Here is a 16,800-nt window from a genome sequence, read left to right on the forward strand (position 1 = left end):
ATATTGATCCAAAAACAAATTTCCTCCAACCCAGACAAAGAAGGTTGGACATTCTTATTCCCCAATCACTTCTCAAATCCTTATACAGTATTATCTGATTGTTATTTCTTGCTGGGTTTCAAGCATCCTGAGGTTATAATTAACATAGGGGGAGACAATCAATGATTTCCTACCTACTGGCAAAGGTGACTGTAAAGTGAAGGCTGACAGTAGAGAAGTAGTGATAAAGAAATCAGCCTTTTTTCCCTAACCACGAATATAGTTGTGAAAAACATTATTACACTTTGACCATACACAGGTGGGAAGCAGAAGATGGACATTCCAATTCAGACCCTCTATCTCCACATCTACCACTATTGCCAGGTGCTAGGAAGAGCTCCATTTGGAGTCCAGAAGAGCTGGGGATGAATCCCGTCGCACACACTCATTAGGAGCGTTGTCCCCGAGCTGGATGACTATTTCGTCCCTCGGTTTCCTTATTTGTCAAAGTTAAAAACGCCTTCGATGTAAATTATCTTTAGATAATCACAAGTTCCTTCCCTAAGTGGAATTCCTGAAGAGTGTGTGGGATCTTTCTTTGTCCCTGGTTGATTTTGATTTTTTTTTGACAGGAAAAACCCAGCGAGGAGCCTTTATCATTGCCACGTGGGAAGCTGAAGAGGCCGGGTGTATGCAACACGCTCCCGCAGAGGCGAACACGCTTTCTCCGAACCAGAGGCCAAGTCCACGGGCTTTTCCTGCCGAGGCTGCTCTGAAAGCCAGATCGGAGGGAGGAGGCGGAGGAGGCCAAGGTGAATGCCCCGGAGGCGCTGCCAGGCGCTCCGCAGCGGGCACTCTGGGCCCTGGTTTAGCGCTGCCTTGTGCCTCCCTGCCCCACCTGGGCCCGGGGACGCCTCGTGGTCATCTTTAGTCGGCGCTGCCCTGCAGACCTCCCCGGGCCTGGGGAGATGCCAAGCCTGCCTGGTGCAGAAAGCCCCGAGTGGTGGAGCCCGAAACCCCCGGGCCTGGCCGGGGAGGGGGTGCTTTAATGCCCTGCTGCAGATGAGAGTAGTTCGGGGAAGGAAGAGCCTCTGGGACCCTCCACCTTTTCTGCCACTTAAGAACTGATGCAACGTAAGTAGCAGAGCTATTCTTGGAGCCCTAAAGAGGTCATCGAAAGCCTAGTTCTCCCCAAACTGTCCTTTTGGGGTTTAGTGATACAGAGACACATGGAAACCCGACAGTCTCCGCGGTAGCCAGTGAGGTGAAGAAATTCCAGTTCATTGGAGTGAACACTTGGTGGGGGAAGCAGGGCTCAGATCCTTGAGAGATACTTCAAGTAGACGAGTGCGCGACTTCATTGTCTCCTTCCTTTTTCATACATAGTGGGCACCTAATAAAAGCTTGTTGGATTAAATTCAAGTATTTGAAAGGTTGTTAGGCTTAATGGAATAGGCTAATTCTGTTTGGCCCTAAAAAGAAGTAGCAGAAGCAATGGACAGAAGCAGGAAGCTTAAGGCAGCGCATAAATTAAAGAGTTTTCTGATGACAGAAAATTATTAAAATCAACTATAATGTGAAGTGCCGCTCCCTTTTTGATTCTACTAATGTCAAAATTTTAGTAAGGTCTTTCCATTCCTCTTATCCTATTAAGATATCTACTCATGATTAGGTTGAGCTATCCCTTAGACCAGAGATTTTATCTTATAAAGGAACCTAGCTTCAGATTGATCTCAACTTCTGATGTCCTTGCCCCCTTCCAGTAAAATTCATGACATGAAGGGCAAAACAACCTTGCCCCAGATTGCTCAGTGCCACTGGAGTTTCATGATACCTTCTCCAACTTTTTTTCTAAAAGTATAGAGAACTTGTCAAGGTTCTTTTAGATGGGAAATCCATCGTGCTCTGCATGGCAATTTCGCTACCCTATTATCCCAATTAAAGAAGATTTATTCCTTAACTCGTGTTATGATTTATTAAGAGTTAACTTATCCATAAATAAAATGGGAAAGAGCATATGTAATATATATAAATATATAATATATATTATATATAAATATAAAATAGCATACTATGCTTGTTACCATTTATGTTCTATTTCTCTGAATATGGATAGTAACTTGCTTCCAAGGTTCAAGTTTTTCCATATTTTTCTAACTCCTCCAGTTCATTATTTCCTATAACATGGAATGATTTGAATCTTATACTTTATAGTTATTGAAAATTGTCATATTGATTATTGTGGATGATATACAGTGCAGTTTCACTATTTTCTATTTGGATTAAATCTAATTGAGTTTAACTTTATCTGAAGTCATGATTTACTACCCCCCCCTTTTTAAAAGAATAAGTCTCCTTTCCATTGTTTTAAAATTAGGAAAGTAAGAGTTCATTCTTAACTTTGGAGAAGGCTGATTCAGTTGAAGGATGAGAGAAGATTGCAGAAAATCAAGAAGAGAGTGAGAAGTCATGTTGTGAAGCAGCTTAGAAGAGATTCTTGTTCAATTCTCTCCAATTCTTTGTGACCTCTTGAAACATATTGTTCGTGGAGTTTTCTTGGCAAAGGTATTAATAGTGTTTTGTCATTTCCTTCTCTTAATGGATAACGGAAACAGAACTCTAGTGACTTGCCCAGGGTCACAAAATTACTGTACCAGATGGGGTTTTAACTCTTGTCTTCTTTTCACCAGGTCTAGTCATTTGCCATTTGACTGATATAGCTTCCCCCACCTAGAATAGATCTCAGTCTATCTGAGAAAAAAAAGGAGAAATTGTGGATAATATCAGTCAACATGGCTCACATAATCTGGAATTCAATGGTTGGTGGGGGCTGGTTGTGCCAAGTAAATATTTTTCAAGGACGAGGGAGAGTTGGACATATTTAGAAGCACTAGGGAAGGAAGCAGTAGAAAGAGACTAAAATTAAAGAGACAGAGGAATTCTGACCAAGGTGGTGGAGAGAAACCAGGAACTTTGCTAAACTTTCCTGGATATCCCCCATTAATCAAGCCTCTTAACAGATTTTGGAATGACAGAACCCACAAAAGAATGGAGTGGAATAATTTCTAGCAAGGTCTTATGTGTCCAGGGCAGAAAAAGACTCAGAAGAGCAAGAGGGTGAGGCTGAGATCCTCAGTTATGGGGAAGATCTCCCCAGAGTCTTTTGCAGTGTGGGCTGCACAGAAGTCAGAATGAAAAAGATTCAAAATTCTGGCAAACTGCTAGCATGGGTGCCCAGGACCACTATTCAGCTGGTGCCAGGTCTGCATAGCTGGAGTCAGATGATGAACCCATGGTGTTTCCAGCAGGATGGATCTGGAATTCCCTAGAGTAGGCAGCCAAGAGACAGTCCATGTGTTGCCATCTTTTCCAATGTCCCCAGCCCTGAAAGTCCATAAAGAGAGCCTCTGGCATTTCTAGCCCAATCCATAAAGTAATCCAGTGAGTTCCTAACAATCAATAGCCCCAGGTCAGTAAGCAAATTTCTAGGGTTGTCAATGCCAACAGACTTTAAGCAAGCAGAAACTTGAACAGAAACTCTGGAATTGTTTCATGAAGGAGAAAATCCTGCAAGCAGCTGGAAAGAAATAATCCAAATACTGAGAAGCCATGGCAAGGATTACAAAGGACCTGCCTGTATCATCATGAAAATCTACTATTTTATTTTTACTGGAAGAGAATAAAAGTTCTCTCAAGAATAAAGAAAAAATCGGGTCCATTTCTGTACTAAAGATTATATTCTAATAGGAGTGAACAAAATAATTTAAATCAATGGCTTGATAAGAAGGTTGAGATAACACCAGTACTCATGTCTGTAGAAATCTCCCACAACATTTTGAGACTGTTAATGCATGTATCATTATTCCTGGATAACCCAAGTAACTTCATAAAGAAGTAATTTTTTTGCCAGCCCCATGAACTGCAGTTCTAAACTGAGGAGGGAAAAAGCAATCAGTTCACTTACAAATTCAGAAGTCTTTTTTTTATTATTTCTCTAAATTAGGAGTTCTTTATTTGTGGCTCAGAGACCCTGAAGGGATCCATGGATGGGTTTCATTGGACCCAAGGATTTGAATGAAGAAAAAATTAAAACTTTTATTTTTTCTAACTTTTAGCTTCCTTTATAGTCATGCTTATTTTCTTTTGGACATTTGTAAACCGAAAGCAAAGAAGGGGCCAATAGACTCCTCCAAACTACCAAAGGATTCTGGGACACAAAGAAGATCAAGCACTCTTGTTGCTGATCTAAGTTATAACTGGATAGAGATGGTCCTATGGAAGACTGCATACTCCTGTTTTTGACTCCTACCACTCCAAAAAAAAAAAAAAAGACAAAAGCAAGGCAGAATGCTGTTTGATGATCAGATATTAATATTTGAGATGCAGTTTGGAATGCTGGAAAAAGGCAGTAAGATATGGATTCAGATCTTGCCTTTGATACATGCTAGCTCTGTGACACTGGCCAAGTTGTTTGAGGACTTCCTTTTTGTTCAATTATTTCAGTTCTATCTGATTTTGTGATCCCATTTGGGTAAAAATACTGAAACTGTTGAGTGACTTTTATATATATATTTATCATCTCAAAGTTGTGGTTATTTGCTTTGAAGTAAAAGCACCTAAGCAACATGGGAAAGAAAATAATGATAATAATAATTTGTGACTTTTTGGTGACAGTCTCTGGCTAATTGTTATGTGAGAATTCTTAGAATAATCTCCTAGACAAAGGAGGTGTTTATTGTAATATAGCAGGCTAGCCAAGAGACTTGTAATACACCATATTTGTCCAGAAATAAAACAGATATGATTTCAGATAAAGGGATGTGTCTGCAGATTAGAAGTTAGTGCCACCAGGAGGATAGACCTTCTTGTTGAATTATGAAACATATTTGTGAAGAAGTTTTTTTTTGTTTGTTTGTTTGTCAAGGAATACTCCAGATGCTGGGGGAATTTGACAGCTTTTTGAGTGTTTAGAAAGTTACTCTATTTAATGTAATCTGATGACAGGGACAGTCAGAGTAGATATAGGTGATATAGGTGATATAGGTGTAGGGAAGGGACTGATTGATTTTGACACCCCCCCCCAGATTAGAATTAGCATTTAGTCCTTAGATTCACTTGGAGATCTGATTAGATGGAATTAATAATTTAGATCATGGGACACTTAATTGGCTTTTGTTTTGTGTCTGACCTCAGGTATGATCAGTCAAGGAAATGCTGTTGAGTCAATGCTCTCTTGAAGTCTGGAAGCCTGAAGGAGGTTTGGACCCTACACAGGTGTATTGGGGGGAAAAGCCAAAGGGGCGACTTTTGAGTGCAACCTGAGGATGGATCCTTTTGACTGGAATTCCCCAAATGTGACATTGAAATGTTTCACCAGATAAATCAAAAATTTGTCTTAAGGCATTTGACTAGCAACATGACCTCTGCCTGGAAACTGACACTCAGAATTAAATCTATAAAGGAATTTTCCTTTGATGTGCTAGATCTTTATAGTAAATTGCTAAAAGTCAATCTGATATAGAAATTTTAGGTCAAGTGGAGTTTAATAGCTAGATAGGCCAGTATATGGTTTTAACCCCTGCTATTAGCTATATATTTGGGGAAGAATTAAGTTTCTTTGAATTTATTTTGTTTTGTGCTAGGAAAGGATATTTAGGTAAGAAGAATAAAGAAGGTTTATACAATCTCAAGATATACTTCTGTGCAGTAGCAGTTTCAAGTTCTCCTCTGAGAAGGGAATGTAAGTCAATTGAGTATATCAGGAGAAGAATCACCTATAGTTTAGTTAAGAAATATTTTGGGAAGAAAGTAGAATTTATTTTGGTTAAGGATACTTGACTTATTATCTTAATGAAGAGCAAGAAATTAAGGCTATTTGTATGTCCCTTGCTGTACATTCTTTGTAGAAAGATGGTCATCTAATGTAAATGCTATAAGCTCAAGTGAACCTGATAATTTTCAACGTATTCACTTGTGAAGTGAACAATTATGGAAGGTGTATTTTTGTTAAAGTATGTATATCAATGTGACAGTGAGTAAGGCAAAATGTGAATTTTAATAGCTTTAGAATTTTATGATATGATGATGATGAAAATATGAATCTGTCTGATAAAATGTTGTGTGAAGAAGTTCCTTTACACTTCCGACCAAGACAGCTGAGAGAAGACAGGCAAAGTTCTAAAATCTCCTGATCTTTTCTCATATATATGAAAGGAGAAAGAACATCTACTTCAGGATTTGTCTTTCTCAATCCAGGCACAGAGGGCAGATGGGCTGGGCATCAGCCTGATTAGTGGCAGGATTGGAGCCTGGAAACCTGAGGGTTTGAGAAACAGACCTTCTTGATCCGCAGCAGGGCTAGAGTCTGGTCAACCGTGGGGACTTGGGTCAACTAGGGAGCAGAGGCACTGGTGTGGGTGCTGACTGTCTGGAGTTTGCTGACAGGCCTGGGGGGAGAGTTCCAGTGCAGGAGAGCTGTGGCCATCACCCCTGGGCTCCTCTGGTCTGGAGAAAGTCTGAGTCCACGCCTGCATTTCAGGTGAAGCCTCTTCTCAGAACAAACACAATCACAGACCTTCTGCCCCAGGCACAGGCCTGTGAGCAGCAGTTTACTACCCCAGCTGACAATGGGGAGAGTGATGACCTCACCCCAGGGTATAGTCCACCACTGATTGAAGACAAAAGTGTTTAATAGCTTCAATCACTCGCTCCAGGCCAAGGGAGAGGGCCTCAATCAAGGCCACAGACACTCCAGAGAAAGCAACATCGCCCCCTACTGCTCAGCTGGAGAAATTGCACTCAGTGAGCAAATCCTCTAGCAGCCCCTACTGGCCAGCTGGAGATATTACACTCAGTGAGTAAAGCCTCTAGGGATCCCAACACCAAACCTCTGTGAACCAGTCCCTCCACAACTCAAGGTCTTAGCAAAATGAAGAAAGGTCAGTGGAAAGGTGGATCCATAGAAAAATACTTGGAAGGAAAAGACCCTAACTCAGAGAGACCTAAAACCTCTGGGGAGAATATCATCTGTTTTCCAGCACAGAAAGATTTCCTTGGAGAAATAAGGAAGGAGTTTAAAAAATCAGTTGGAAAATATGGGAAAAGAAGCCCAAGAGAAGATTAACACCTTGTAACAAGAAAACATATCATTGGAAAAAATAACAGGACAAATAAAAAAAGAAAATAATTCTCTCAAAACCTCAATTGGTCAAATTGAAAAGCTCTTTCAAAAACAGAATTGATCAATTGGAAAAAGAGTTGCAAAAAGTAAATGAAGAAAACTCTCTAAAAAACGAATGGAGTCTGCAGAAGCTGAAGACTTCATGAGACAGCAAGAGCCTGTTAAACAAAACCAAAAAATAGAAAAAAAAAATAGAAGAAAATGTAAAATACCTCATCAGCAAAACCACTGACCTCAAGAATAGATAGAGGAGGGACAACCTGAGAATTATTGGTCTTCCTGAAAACACTGAAGAGAAAAAAAAAACCTAGACTTAATATTACAGACTTTAGTGATGGATAATTGCCTTGATATCATGGAATCAAAGGGAAAGATTATTATTGAAAGAATACATCAATCCCCTCTGGAAAGGGATCCTAAAATGAAAACACCAAGGAATGTTGTGGCCAAATTCCAGAACTATCAGATAAAAGAGAAAATCCTGCAAGTAGCCAGAAAGAAACAATTTAAATACTAAGGAGCCAGGACCAGGCTAAGCATTAAGGGATCGAAGGGCCCAGAAGAAGATATTCTGAAGAGCAAGGGAGCTTGGAATGCAGTCAAGAATCCACTAGCCAGCAAAGCTGAGCCTTCGTTAGCAGGGGAAAAGATGAACATTTAACAAAATGGAAGAATTCCAAAAATTCCTGATGAAAAGACCAGAGTTAAAAAGAAAATTTGGATATCAAACAGGAGGTGCAGGAGACATATGAAAATGTAAAAAAAGGGGGGGATGGTAAACACAAACTGATGTCCAATAAGATGAAACTGGCTATATCCCTGCATGAGAAAAAAAGATTCTCATAACTCTTGAGAATTGTAACTCTAACAGAGAGAATATACCTAGCCAGAAGTGATGGACACTCATGACTTATCCATGAGACTGCTATCCAATGGGATGAAACTGGCTATAACCCTACTTGGGAGAAAGACTCTAAAAACTCTCCAGAGCTGTAATGCTTTTGGATAGAATATACTTAGCTAGAAGTGATGGATACTCAGAATTGTTATGACTCAGACAGAATGATTTAAAAATGCTTCCTCCTGAAAAAGAAGAACAGAAAGGATATGGAAGGAGGGAGGGGATTAAATGGGGAAAATCCCATTACATTAAGAGGTACAACAGGCATATGGTAATGGGAGAAGAAGGGAAGAGATGAGGAACAGCTGATTCTTCCTCTCATCATACTTGGCTTAAGGTTAACTTTCACACAAACTCAGTTAACTTAAAGAAATCTTAACTTTCAAGTATTTAAAGGAGAAAGGGGGAGAGGGGACTGAGACAGGGAGGTGGAGAAAAGGGGAACTAAAAGAAGGAAGGGAAGGGAAAGTGGAAAAAAGGAAAGGGGAAAGAAAGGGGAAGGGTAGATATAGGAGAGAAAACACACTGAAGGGGGTGGTATTCAGAAAAAAAATACTGGGGAATATGGATAAAGGGGGAAAAAGAGAAAAATATAAATAGAGGGAAGATAGCATGGAGGGCAATAAAGAGTTAGTAATTATAACTTTGAATGTGAATGGAATATACTCTCCCTTAAAACATAAGTGAATAGCAGAGTGGATTACAAACCAGAATCCTACAATATGCTGCTTACAAGAAACTCATTTGAAGCAGAGGGAGTTATATAGAGTAAAGGTAAAAGGTTGGAGAAAAATATATTTTGCTTCAGCTGAAGTGAAAAAAGCAGGGGTAGCAATCCTTATCTCAGACAAAGCAGCTGCAAAAATAGATATCATTAAAGGATATGCAACCAATGGGATAGCATCCAAATTCTTAGAGAAGCTGAAAGAACAACAGAGAGACATAGATAGCAAAACTCTACTAGTGGGAAACCTCAACCTCCTGCTCTCAGATCTAGATAAACTGAATCATTAAGTAAGCAAGAAAGAAGTTAAGGAGGTAGATAGATTGTTAGAAAAACTAGATATGTTAGACTTATGGAGGAAATTGAATGGGGATAGAAAGAAATATACTTTTTTCTCTGCAGTACATAGCACTTATACAAAAACTGACCATGTACTAGGACACAAAAACCCAATGATCAACTACAGAAAGGCAGAAATAGTGAATAAGTCTTTCCCAGATTACAATGCAATAGAAGTCATATGCACTATTGGGCCAAGGAGATGTAGACCCAGAACCAATTGGAAATAGAATATCCTCATTTAAAAGGATGAGTGGACCAAAAAACAAATTATAGAAAAAATTAATCATTTTATCCTAGATAATGACAATAATGAAAAAACATTCCAAAATCTATGGGATTCATTCAAAACAACTGTCATGGGGTATATTATATCTTTAATTGTCTATATGAATAAATTAGAGAAGGAAGACATCAATGAACTAAATATGCAAATAAAAAAATTAGAGAAAGAAAAATTAAAAATCCCCATTTACACACCATACTAGAAATTCTAAAAGTTAAAGGATAAATTAATAAAAAAAAAGCAAAAGAACTATTGCATTAATAAATAAAACCAATAGTTGGTTTTATGGAAAAAAAATAAAATTGGTAAACCTCGGGTCACTTTGATAAAAAAAATGAAAGAAGAAAACCAAATTGCTAGTATCAAAAATGAAAAGGTGAACTCACTACCAATGAGGAGGAAATTAAATTAGTAATTCAAGACTGTTTTGACCAACTCTATGCCAATAAATTTGACAATCTAAGTGAAATAGATGAATATTAACAAAAATATAAATTGCCCAGATTAAATGAATCAGACATTAAATACCTAAACAACCCTATCTCAGAAAAAGGAATTCAACTCGCCATCATTGAACTCCCTAAGAGAAAATCTCGAGGACCTGATGAATTCACAAGTGAATTTTACCAAACATTATGGAACAATTGGTTCCACTTCTATATAAAATCTGTGGAAAAATAGGGGAAGAAGGAACTCTGCCTAACTCTTTCTGTGAAACCAATATGCTGCTGATACCTAAACCAGTAATAGTTAAAACAGAGGAAGAAAATTAAAGTCCTATCTCCCTCATGAATCTAGATGCAAAAATCTTAAATAAAATCTTAGCAAAATGATTACAACAAGTTATCACTGAGATAATACATGATGATCAAGTAGGATTTATCCCAGGAATGCAGGGTTGGTTCAATATTAGGAAAACTGTTAGTATAACCAATTATATCAACAACAAACCCATCAGACATTATATGGTCATATAAATAGATGGAGAAAAACTTTTGACAAAATACAGCACCCATTCCTACTAAAACACTAGACAATGTAGGAATAATATCTATCTGAAACCATCAACAACCATTATATTCAATGGGGAGAGGCTAGAGACATTCCCAGTAAGATACAGGGTAAAACAAGGATGCCCCTTATCACCAATACTATTCAACATCATATGAGAAATATTAACTTCAGCAATTAGAGAAGAAAAAGAAATTGAAGGAATTAGAATTGGAAAGGAAGAGCCAAAACTCTCACTCTTTGCAGATGAATTTGCAGAGAATTCCAAGAAATCATCCAAAAAACTACTGGAAATACTAAGCAATTTTAGTAATGTTGCAGGATATAAAATGAACCCTCATAAATCCTCAAATTTTCTATATATGACTAGCAAGATACATCAGGAAGAACTGGAAAGAGAAAAGTAACCTCAGACAGTATAAAATACCTAGGAGTCTATTTGCCCAGGCAGACTCAGAAACTGTTTGAAAACTGTTTGAAAACAATTATAAAACACTTCTCACACAAATTAAATCATATTTAAATAACTGGGCAAATATCAACTTCTCATGGATATATAGAACTAATATATTAAAAATGACAACTCTACCAAAACCAAACAACCTCTTTCGCACCCTACCAATTAAAATTCCAAAAAAAATTACTTTAATGAGTTAGAAAAAGTTGTAAATAAATTCATATGTAGAAATAAAAAGTCAAGAACTTTCAGGGATGTAATGAAAAAAGTGCAAAAGAAGGGGGCTTAGCTCTACCCGACCTAAAATTATATTATAAAGCATCATTAGTCAAAGCTGTCTGGTGTTGGCAGAGTGGTGGACCAGTGAAATAGACTAGGTGCATTAGCAGGAAATGATTGTAGTAATCTGCTGTTTGATAATACCAAAGAGTCCATAAGTTGGGATAAAAACTCTCTCTTTGATTAAAAACTGCTGGGAAAATTGGAAGTTACTGTGGAAGAAACATAAGATAAGACCAACACTTCACACCCTTTACCAAGATAAGATCCAAATGGATACATGATTTAGACATAAAAAACAATACTATAAGCAAATTAGAAAATCAAGGACTAGTTTGCCTGTCAGATCTATGGAAAGGGGAGCAGTTTGTGAGTAAGGAAGAGATGGAGAACATCAATAAAAACAAACTAGATGATTTCGATTATATTAAATTAAAAAGCCACTGTAACCAAGATCAAAAGAAATGTAGTAAACTGGGAAACAATCTTTACAACTATTGTTTCTGACAAAGGACTCATTCCTAAAATATAGAGAGCACTGAGTTATATTTTTAAAAAAGCCATTCATATTGAGATAAGGAAATGTGAAGTTCGAACAAATTTCAAGGACTCTTCCCTTTAATTTAGAAAAAAAAACACATATCTTATTGTCTGATCTTGTTACCTCTTAGATTTCATGGCTCTTCTATAAGGATATGATTTCTGACTCATCACACCCAATTTGGATCAATGTACAACATGGAACAAAGTAAAGACTGACAGATTGCTTTCCGTGGGGGGGGGGGGGGAGAAAGTAGGATTGGGGGGAAAATTGTAAAACTCAAATAATATCTTTAATAAAAATAAATAAATAAATAGTATTAAGAAAAAAGCCATTCCCCAGTTGACAAATGATCAAAGAATATGCAAAGGCAATTTACAGATGAGGAGATCAAAGCAATCCATAGTCATATGAAAAATTGCTCTAAATCATTGTTCATTAGAGAAATGCAAATTAAAGCTTCACACAGGTACCACCTCACACCTCTCAGACTGGTCAATATTACTAGAAAATATTATGAACATTGTTGGCAGGGTTGTGGGAAATCTGGGACACTATTACACTGTCAGATCTGTGAACTCATCCAACCTCTCTAGAGAGAAATTTGGAACTATGCCCAAAAGGGTAACAAAAATGTGCATACCCATTGATCCTGCAATAACACTACTGGGTCTATACCCTGAAGAGATGATGAAAAAAGTAAAAACATATCTTGTACAAAAATATTCCTAGCAGCCCTGTTTGTGGTGGCAAAGAATTGGAAATCAAATAAATACCCTTCAATTGGGGAATAGCTTAGCAAACTGCGGTATATGTATGTCATGGAACACCATTGTTCTATTTGAAACTGGGAGGGATGGGAATTCATGGAATTGGAGGGATTTGCATGAACTGATGCTGAGCGAAATGAGCAGAAACAGATAATGAGTGTACACCCAACAGCAACATGGGGGTGATGATCAACCTTGATGGACTTGCTCATTCCATCAGTGCAACAATCACGGACAATTTGGGCCTGTCTGCAATGGGGAATATCATCTGTATCCACATAAAGAATCGTGCAGTTTGAACCAAGTTCAAGGACTATTCCCTTTAATTTAGAAAAAAAACTGATATCTTATTGTCTGATCTTGTCTCATATATTTTGTTTCTTCCTTAAGGATATGATTTCTCTCTAATCACACTCAATTTGGATCAATGTACAACATGGAAACAAAGTAAAGACTGACAAATTGCTTTTTTGTGGGGTGGTGGGGGGAGGGAAGTAAGATTGTGGGAAATTGTAAAAATCAAAATAAATAAAATCTTTAAGAAAAAAAAAAAAGGAATTTCCTTTACCAGAAGAGGAGACCTCAAAAAGTCATCTAACTTGGAGATTGGAATGAACTTTGCAGGTACAAAAAGATATTGAATGTGTCAGGGGAAAAGAGAGAATCTGAACAAGTTCATCATCCTCCATTGTGTCTATGATATGTGTGTATGGGTTGTTTGGTCAGGGCTCCAAGAAGAAAATGGTTCCCAAGTGAACAGGAAGAGAGAGAGAATCAAAACTGAGAGGGTAACAAGGAGAGTGTGAGAGGCCTTCAGATGCCAAAATATGTGTGTGTGTGTGTGTGTGTGTGTGTGTGTGTGTATGTATATATATGTATATATATATATATATATACATATATATATATTTACAAAAAAAGAGGAGGATTGAGTGTAATATTCCCTCTTAAGAGTTAATTTTCCGGGGTGGCTAGGTGGTGCAGTGGATAGAGCACCGACCCTGGAGTCAGGACTACCTGAGTTCAAATCCAGCCTCAGAAACTTAATAATTACCTAGCTGTCTGGCCTTGGGCAAGTCACTTAACTCCACTGACTTGCAACAAAAAGAGTTAATATTCCTAGTGAAACCCTCTCAGGGTTAAAATCATTAAGACGAAGACTATTACTCTTAGACTATTCTAAGAAGAAAGAGGGAGAGAGGTCTTGCATTCCCAGTCCAACACCATTCAGATTCTGTTAGGTAGGGAAATAGTGGAATACTTCCAGAGAAGAGACCTTGCGTTCTTAGTTAGCCACCTATTTGATGATAGACTGGGAGAACAGTAGATTGCCTTCCCTTGTTTGATGATAAGTACTCAGAAGATCTTGCATACTCAGACATTAATTCATTTAGATAGATAACAAAAGGTCATTAGAAATCTGCTGATATCCTCACCATGTGGATGGTGAGGTAATATACTATGGAAATATTTCATTCTTCTCTTTGTTACCGGGTAGATTTTTCATGTAAAGATTATAACTCTGAAAACCTCAACCAATCAGATTGAAAGAGTGGGGACTAGGGAGGGGGGAATCATGCTAGGTCATATAATCTTGCTTGACTGTCACTTCAGGGCAGCTCCTTGGTCTTCACTACTTTTGTGAGACTTGGAGTGTGCCCTTTTCTTAAGAAAAGCCAAAAAAGAACTTTCTTTTTTCACTCAGAGGAATATCTATATTTTTTTGAGTGGAATTTTTTCCCCACACACAAGAAATATATTTGTAGCAGAGTTACACACAGGGCAAAGGTAAAAGATTGGAGCAAAATATATCATGCCTCAGCAGAAGTAAAAAAAAATCTGTGGTAGTGATCCTAAACTTAGACAAAGTGAAAGCAAAAATCAATCTCAATAAAAGGAATAAGGAATGAACCTACATCTTCTTAAAAGGAACTATTGGTAATGAAGCTATATCATTACTAAGCATGTATACACCTAGTTGTCTAGAATCCAGATTCCTAGAGGAAAAGCTGAATGAATTACAATGAGAAATAGACACCAAAGCTTTAACAATGGGAACCCTCAATCTCCATCTCTTAGAACTAGATAAATCTAGCAACAAAATAAATAAGTTAAGAGGGTAAATAAAATCTTAGAAAACATAGATATGCTAGACCTCTGAAGAAAACTTAATGGGAAGAGAAAAGAATATACCTTTTTCTCAGCAGTACATAGCACTTTCACCTAAATTGGCTATGTACTAGGGCACAAATCCTGAAAATCAAATGCAGAAAGGCAGAAATAATAAATACACACTTCTCAGACCATGATGCAACAAAAATTACATATAATAAATGGTCAAGGAAAGACAAACCAAGAAATAATCAATAATTATATCCAAGAAAAAGATAATAATGAGTCATCATACCAAAATGTATGGGATGCAGCCAAGGCAGTTTTGAGGAGAAACTTTATATCTCTAAATGCCTATATGAATAAAATAGAGAAAGAGGAGATCAGTTAACTGGTATGTAACTACAAAAGCTAGAAAAAGAACAAATTAAGCATCCCCAATTAAATACAAAATAAGAAATTTTGAAAATCAAGGGAGAGATTAATAAAATGAAAAGCAATAAAACCATTGATCTCATAAATAAAACAGAGTTGGTTTCATGAAAAAGTCTTAATCCAATTACAAAAAAGGAAAGAAGATAACCACATTAGCAGTATAAAATATAAAAAGTGTGAGCTAATCACCAATGAGGAAATCACAGAGATAATTCAGAGTTACTTTGCCATACAATATGCCAATAAATTGGACAACTTGAGTGAAATGGACGAATATTTACAAAAATGCAAACTGCCCAGCTTAACAGAAGAGGAAATAATTTACTTAAATAACAACCCCAGTTCAGAAAAAGAAATTGAAGAAACCATCAACAAACTCACTAAGAAAAATCTCCGGGTCCAAATGGATTTACAAGTGAATTCTACTAAACATTTAAGGAACAATTAATTCCTATACTAAATAAACTATTTTTAAAAATAGGAGAGAAAGGAGTTCTGAGAAAGTCCTTTTATGACAACAACATGATGCTGATACCTAAACTAGGAAGAACCAAAACATGCAAAGAGAATTATAAATCAATCTCCTTAATGAATATTGATGCAAAAATCTTAAATAAAAATTTTGCAACAAGACTACAGTAAGTTATTACCAGAACAATACTTCATGATCAGGTTGGATTTATACCAGGCAGGCAGAGATGGTTCAACATGAGTAAAACACTCAACATAATTAAACATATCAAGAGTAAAACCAAAGGAAATAATATGATTATCTCAATAAATATTGAAAAAGCCTTTGATAAAACACAACATCCATTCCTATTTAAAACACTAAGAAGTTTAGGAATAAATGAAGATTTCCTTAAAATAATAAATAGTATGTATCAAAAAATCAACAAATATTATATTTAATGGGAATAAACTCAAAGCATTTCCAATAAATTCAAGGGTGAAACAAGGATGCCCATTATCACCATTACTATTCAGTATAGTACTGAAGATTGTACCTTTAGCAATAAAAGGAGAAAAAGAAATTGAAGGAGTCCGAATTGACAAAGAGTAAGCAAACCTTTTACTCTTTGCAGATGATATGATTATATAGATAGAGAACCCAAGAAAATCATCTAAAAAACTCCTTGGAACAAGTAAAAAATATAGCAAAGTATTAAGTTATATAATTAACCCACATAAATCATCAGCATTTCTATATATGAAGAACAAAGCCCAGGAACAAGAGATAAAAAAAGAAAAATTCCATTTAAAATCACTGGAAACAACATTAAATACTTGGGAATCTACCTCCCAAGACAAACCCAGAAATTGTATGAACACAATTACAAAGCTCTCCTCACCCAAATAAAATCAGATCTAAATAATTGGAAAAATGTCGAATGCTCATGGTTAGGGTTAGCTAAAATAATATAAATGACAACTCCACACAAATTAAATTACTTATTCAGTACCATACCAATCAACCTACCAAATAGCTACTTTACTGAGCTAGAAAAAATAGCAACAAAATTCATCTGGAGGGAAAAAAATAGCAAGGGAACTGGTGGAAAAAAAATGTAAAGGAAGGTGGCCTAATTCTACCAGATCTAAAACTATACTATAAAGCAGCAGTCATCAAAACTACCTGGCATTGGCTAAGAAAGAGTGTAATGGATCAGTGGATTAGAATAGGTTCAAAAGAAACTGAAGTAAATGACTACAGCCATCTACTATCTGACAAATGGGAAGACATCAACCTCTGGGATAAGAACTCACTATTTACCAAATTTGTTGG

This window comes from Macrotis lagotis, chromosome 4 (genome assembly GCF_037893015.1).
Source record: "Macrotis lagotis isolate mMagLag1 chromosome 4, bilby.v1.9.chrom.fasta, whole genome shotgun sequence".
Lineage (NCBI taxonomy): Eukaryota > Metazoa > Chordata > Mammalia > Peramelemorphia > Peramelidae > Macrotis > Macrotis lagotis.